The sequence below is a fragment of the Furipterus horrens genome, unplaced genomic scaffold (assembly GCF_987537825.1).
Source record: "Furipterus horrens unplaced genomic scaffold, mFurHor1.1.pri manual_scaffold_24, whole genome shotgun sequence".
Classification (NCBI taxonomy): domain Eukaryota; kingdom Metazoa; phylum Chordata; class Mammalia; order Chiroptera; family Furipteridae; genus Furipterus; species Furipterus horrens.
Genome location: NW_028327194.1, coordinates 1,345,123 through 1,352,243, shown reverse-complemented (window position 1 = coordinate 1,352,243; position 7,121 = coordinate 1,345,123). Strand labels below are relative to the sequence as shown.

Genomic DNA, 7,121 nt, shown 5'->3' with positions numbered 1-7,121 from the left:
TCTACGTTTAAAGAATACTCACTCACCATGTGTTCTAACAGAATATGAACTCAGTCTATGTTTAAGGACTACCCACTCAGCCTGTGATTTAACAGAATATGGACTCAGTTTATGTTTAAGTAATACCCACTCAGACTGTGTTCAAACAGAATATTCAGTCAACCTTTGTTATAACAGAAAAAGTACTCAGCCTGTGTTCTAACAGTGTATGGACTCAGTCTAGGTTTAAAGTATGCTCACTCTGCCTGTGTTTTAACAGAATGTGGACTTAGTCTATGTTTAAAGAATACTGCCTCAGCCTGTGTTCTAACAGAATACTCACTGAGCCTGTGTACTAACCGAATATGTACTCAGTTTATGTTTAAAGAATAATCACTCAGCCTGTGTTCTAACAGAATTCTCACTAAGCAAGTCTTCTAACAGAGTATGGACTCAGTCTATGTTTAAAGCATACCCACTCAGCCTGTGTTCTAACAGAATATGGACTCAGTCTATGTTTAAAAATAATCCCTCACCCTGTGTTCTAACAGAATACTCACTCAGTCCATGTTCTAAAAGAATACTCTTTGTTAACTGTCTTTTCTCTTCACATCAGCGGCCCATCTGCCAGGACCAGCAAGTGGTTCACCTGTTCTTTGTTACCTGTCTTCTTCCTTCACCCCAGGGGGCGTATCTACCAGGCCGAACAAGCTGCTCAAATGTCCTTTGTTTCCTGTCTTTTCCTTTGACCCGGATAGCGTGTCTACCAGGCCGAGCAAGCTGTTCACCTGTTCTTTGTTACCTGTCCTCTCTTCACACCAGCGGCCTGTCTGCCAGGCCAAGCAAGCGGCTCTCTTGTTCTTGGTTCCCTGTCTTCTGCCTACAACCCAGGGGGGCGCGTGTACCAGGCCTAGCAAGCTGCTAACCTGTTCTTTGTTACCTGTCTTCTGCGTTCACCACGGGGGCACATCCACCAGGGTGAGCAAGCTACTCGCCTGTTCTTTGTTACCTGTGTTCTGCCTTGATCCCGGGGGCATGTCTACCAGGCCAAGCAAGATGCTCACATGTTCCTTCTTACCTGTCTTCTACTTTCACCCGGGGGGCCTGTCTACCAGGCTGAGCAAGCTGCTCACCTGTTCTCTGTTACCTGTCTTATGCCTTCACCTCGGGGGGCGTGTCTACAAGGCCGAGCAAGCGGCTCACCTGTTCTTTGTTACCTGTCCTCTCTTCACACCAGCGGCCTGTCTGCCAGGCCAAGCAAGCGGCTCTCCTGTTCTTGGTCCCCTGTCTTCTGCCTACAACCCAGGGGGGCGCGTAAACCAGGCCAAGCAAGCTGTCTACCTGTTCTTTGATACCTGTCTTCTGCCTTCACCCCGTGGGGCGCGTCTACCAGGCCTAGCAAGCTGCTAACCTGTTCTTTGTTACCTGTCTTCTGCCTTCAACCCGTGGGGCCAGTCTACCATGCTGAGCAAGCGGCTCTCCTTTTTTTTGTAACCTGTCTTCTGCCTTCACCCCGGGTGACTTGTCTACGATGCCGCGCAAGCTGCTCACCTGTTCTCTGTTACCTGTGTTCTAACAAAATATGGACTCAGTCTATGTTTAAAGAACACTCACTTAGCCTGTGTTCTAACAGAGTATGGACTCAGTCTATGTTTAAAAATTAGTTAATCAGCCTGTGTTCTAACAGAATACTCACTTTGCCTGGGTTCTACCATAATATAGACTCAACCTATGTTTAAAGAAAACTCACTCAGCCTCTGTTCTAACAGAATCTGGACTCAGTTTATTTTTAAAGAATACTCACTCAGCCTGTTTTCTAACAGAATATGGACTCAGTCTATGTTAAATAAATACTCACTCAGCCTGTGTTCAAACAGAATACTCAGTCAGCCTGTGTTTTGACAGAGAATGTACTGAGCCTGTGTTCTAACAGAACACTCACTCAACCTGTGTTCTAACAGAATATGGACTCAGTCTATGTTGAAAGAATACTGACACAGCCAGTGTTCTAACAGAATATGGACTCAGGCTATGTTTAAAGCATACTCCCTCCTCCTGTGTTATAACAGAATATGCACTCAATCTGTGTTTAAAGAATACTTACTCAGCATGTTTTTTAACAGAATATGAGCTCAGTTTATATCTAAATAGTACCCTCTCAGCCTGTGTTCTAACTGAATACTCACTCAGCTTGTGTTCTTTTCTTTTTTTTTTTTAGATCATTTTTTTTTATTTTTCAAATATCATTGTTAGCAAAGTCCTGTAGGATCTACAAAGGTTTTATTTGCTGTTCTTTGATGTGTATTATGTTTGATAAATAAAGGGCAGTGGGAAAAGAAAAAGATGAGAAAAAAGTCTGTTGCATTGCCTGCACAGGGTGTTGGTAAGCGCGTGACGGGCACTAGGCCCGGGCGCACACGGTGTACTGAGGACCTGCGCACGCCTTGCCCTCAGCCTGCAGGACACTATGGCCCCGAGGGAAGGCAGCAGCTTGAAGAAGAGGAGCCAGATGATCCAGCCGCAGCGGTGGGTGCAGGTGGGTTTCTGTGGGCTCTGGACAGTCAGGTAAACAGAGGAGGCAAACCCAACATGGGGTGCTTTGCTTTTTGTGTCCTGTTGTCTCAGGCGGACAGGAGCCTTGCAAGGAAGTGGCCAGGGAGCTGCAGCTGTCAGGACTCCGAGGGTGGCGGGCGTGGCCTCTCTCCCTGTGAGGTGGCGGCGGCATGCGAATCTCCTTAGTGGCAGGCAGCAGTTTGACTGAGGCCAAGGGGCCACTCCCCGGATTGCATCTTTGAAACACAGGCTCTTAATAACCTTCAGCGAACAGAGAGACGACCTCCTGGGTACATTTACCGGGAGGGTGGCGCCCTGACTGCCCTCTAACTTTTGCTGGATCTGGATTTGAATTTCACCATGGAGCCTCACATGCAGTCCTGCCTGGCACAGGTGTTGCAGAAGGATGTGGGGAAGCAACTGCAGGTTGGCCAAGAACTTATAGACTATTTCTCAGACAAACAGAAGTCTGCTGGCCTTGAGCATGACCAGACCATGTGAGATAAACTTGTGGATGGGCTTGCTACCTCTTGGGTGAACTCTAGCAATTACAAGGGGGTTCTTCTGGGGATGGACATGCTGTCTGCGCTGGTCACCCGACTGCAGGATCAGTTCAAGGCGCAGATCGGCACAGTGCTGCCAAGTTTAATAGACAGACTGGGAGATGTTAAAGACTCCGTGAGGGAGCAAGACCAGACTCTGCTGCTCAAGATCATGGATCAAGCTGCTAGTCCCCAGTATGTGTGGGACCGAATGCTGGGAGGCCTCAAGCACAAGAATTTCAGGACTCGGGAAGGCACATGTGTCTGCCTTGTTGCTACACTCAATGCCTCTGGAGCACATACTTTGACACTAAGCAAGATTGTGCCACATATATGTAACTTGCTTGGAGATCCAAATAGCCAGGTCTGAGATGCAGCAATAAACAGCTTAGTGGAGACTTACAGACACGTAGGAGAGCGTGTGAGGGCAGACCTCAGTGAAAAAGGGTTGCCGCAGTCCCGGTTGGATGTGATATTTACAGAATTTGATGAAGTCCAAAAACCTGGAAACATGATACAATCTGCGAATGATAAAAATTTTGATGATGAAGATTCTGTAGGTGGTAACAGACTTTCCTCTGCTAGTTCTACATCATCCAAAGCTCCACCAACCTCAAGGAAGAATATTGGAATGGGGACCACCCGTCGGCTTGGATCATCCACCCTTGGATCCAAGTCTTCAGCCACAAAAGAAGGAGCTGGTGCTGTTGATGAAGAGGATTTTATTAAAGCGTTTGATGATGTACCTGTAGTTCAGATTTATTCCAGCCGAGACCTTGAGGAATCCATAAACAAGATTAGAGAAATATTATCTGATGACAAGCATGATTGGGAGCAAAGAGTAAATGCTCTAAAAAAGATTAGATCTTTACTTTTGGCTGGTGCTGCTGAGTATGATAACTTCTTTCAACATTTGCGACTTTTGGATGGAGCCTTTAAACTATCTGCTAAGGATCTGTGGTCTCAGGTAGTGCGGGAGGCTTGTATCACATTGGGGCATCTCTCATCAGTTCTGGGGAATAAATTTGACCATGGAGCTGAAGCCATTATGCCAACTATCTTTAATTTAATTCCAAACAGTGCCAAAATTATGGCCACTTCTGGTGTTGTAGCTGTTAGGTTAATCATTCGGCACACACACATCCCTAGGCTAATACCTGTCATAACAAGCAACTGTACCTCTAAGTCTGTTGCAGTTAGAAGACGCTGTTTTGAATTTTTAGATTTACTTTTACAAGAATGGCAGACACATTCACTGGAACGACACATATCGGTATTAGCCGAAACAATAAAGAAGGGAATACATGATGCTGATTCTGAAGCAAGAATAGAAGCCAGAAAGTGTTACTGGGGTTTCCACAGTCACTTCAGCAGAGAAGCAGAGCACCTATACCACACCTTGGAGTCCTCCTATCAGAAGGCCCTGCAGTCCCATTTAAAGAACTCAGACAGCATCGTGTCTTTGCCACAATCTGATCGCTCATCTTCTAGCTCTCAAGAAAGTCTAAACCGGCCTCTCTCTGCCAAAAGTTCTACTGGGAGTACCACCTCCAGAGTCAGTACCAAATCTGCATCAACGACTGGGTCCCTTCAGCGGTCTCAAAGTGATATTGATGTCAATGCAGCAGCCAGTGCCAAATCCAAAGTCTCCTCAGCTTCAGGCGCTACACCCTTCAGCTCTGCGGCGGCCTTACCTCCAGGGTCATATGCATCCTTAGGTCGGATTCGCACAAGACGACAAAACTCTGGGAGTGCCACCAATGTCGCCTCTATACCTTCTGATAATCGAGGCCGCAGTCGTGCTAAAGTGGTTTCACAGTCCCAGCCTGGCAGCCGGTCAAGTTCCCCAGGGAAATTGTTGGGAAGTGGTTATAGTGGCCTTGTTGGGGGATCCTCAAGAGGCCCACCTGTGGCACCCTCTTCAGAAAAATGAAGCAAGATTCCCAGGAGTCAGGGATGTAGCCGAGAAACAAGTCCAAGCCGAATAGGATTAGACCGGTTTGGGCTTGGCCAGGCAGGAAGAATACCTGGTTCTGTGAATGCCATGCACGTTTTAAGCACAAGTACCAATCTGGAAGCTGCTGTTGCTGATGCTTTGCTGTTAGGAGACTCCAGGAGCAAGAAGAAACCTGTGAGAAGGAGATATGAGCCGTATGGGATGTATTCTGATGATGATGCCAATAGTGATGCCCCGAGTGTTTGCTCTAAGCGCTCCTATGGTTCCAGGAATGGTGGCATTCCCCATTATCTGCGGCAGACAGAGGATGTAGCAGAAGTGCTCAACCACTGTGCTAGTTCAAACTGGTCAGAAAGGAAAGAAGGGCTTCTAGGCCTGCAGAACTTACTGAAGAGCCAACGAACGCTGATTCGAGTAGAATTGAAAAGATTGTGTGAAATCTTCACACGAATGTTTGCTGACCCACATAGCAGGAGAGTTTTCAGTATGTTTTTGGAGACTCTTGTTGATTTTATAATAATTCATAAGCATGACTTGCAGGACTGGCTTTTTGTTCTTCTCAGAAAATTACTTAAGAAAATGGGAGCAGATTCACTTGCATCTGTGCAAGCAAACGTTCAGAAGGCTCTAGATGTCACAAGGGACTCCTTTCCATTTGATCAACAATTTAACATTCTGATGAGATTTATTGTGGATCAAACTCAGACTCCTAACCTCAAGGTCAAAGTTGCAATCCTGAAGTACATTGAGTCTCTTGCCAGGCAGATGGATCCAACAGATTTTATAAACTCTAGTGAGACCAGGCTTGCCGTTTCTAGAATTATAACCTGGAAAACAGAACCAAAGAGTTCAGATATGAGAAAGGCAGCGCAAATTGGCATCAGCCTGTGTTCTAACAGAATACTAACTGAGCCTGAGTTCTAACAGAAGAGTCACCCAGCCTCGGGTCCACCATAACATGAACTCAGTCTACGTTTAAATAATACTCACACAGCTTGTGTTCTAAGAATAGACTCACACAAAATGTGTTCTAACCGAATACTCACTGAGCCTGTGTTCCAACAGATTATGGACTCATTCTATGTTTAAAGAATATTCACTCATCATGTGTTTTAACAGAATATGACCTCAGCCAGTGTTCCAAAACAATATGGACTCATTCTCTGTTTAAAGAATACTCACACAGCCAATGTTCTAACAGAATAGTCATTCAACCTGTGTTCCAACAAAATATGGACTCAGTCTAGGTTTAAGAGTACCCACTCAGCCTGTATTCTAACAGAATATTCACTCACCTGTGTTCCAACAGAATATTGACTCTGTCTATGTTTAATAAAATACTCACACAGCCTGTGTTCTAACTGAATAGTCACTCAGCCTGTGTTCTAACAGAATAATCTCTCAGACTGTGTTCTAACAGAATATGGACTAAATCTGGGTTTAGAGAATACTCACTGAGCCTGTGTTCTAACAGAGTACTCACTCAGCCTGTGTTCTAACAGAATATGGACTCAGTCTAGGTTTAAGAGTACCCACTCAGCCAGTGTTCTAAGAGTAGATTGACTCCGATTATTTTCAAAGAATACTCACTCAGCCTGTGTTCCAACAGAATATTCACTCAGCCTGTGTTTTAACAGAATACACACTCAGCCTGTGTTCGACGACAATATGGACTCATTCTCTGTTTAAAGAATACTCACCTAGCCAATGTTCAAACAGAATAGTCATTCAACATGTGTTCCACCAGAATAAAAAATAAGTCTCTGTTTCAAAAATACTCACTCATCCTGTGTTCTAACAGAATACTCAGTCAGTCCGTGTTCTAACAGAATATTCTTTGTTAATTTTTTTTTCCCTGCACTCCAGAGGCCTGTCTTCCAGGCCGAGCAAACTGCTCACCTGTTCTCTGTTACCTGTCTTCTGCCTTCACGCCCGGGGGCGTGTCTACCAGGCCGAGGAACCTGCTCACCTGTTCTTTATTACCTGTCCTCTCTCTTCAACCCAGCGGCCAGTCTGCCAGGCCGAGCAAGTGGCTCTCCTGTACTTGGTTACCTGTTTCTGTCTACACCCCGCGGGGCGTGTTAACATCG

General features: G+C 45.7%; 1 pseudogene; it reads left to right on the top strand.

Annotated features, from left to right (window-relative positions):
- Positions 1 to 2,892: 2,892 nt before the first annotated feature.
- LOC149990136 (CLIP-associating protein 1 pseudogene) lies at positions 2,893 to 5,955 on the top strand (annotated as a pseudogene).
- Positions 5,956 to 7,121: the final 1,166 nt, after the last annotated feature.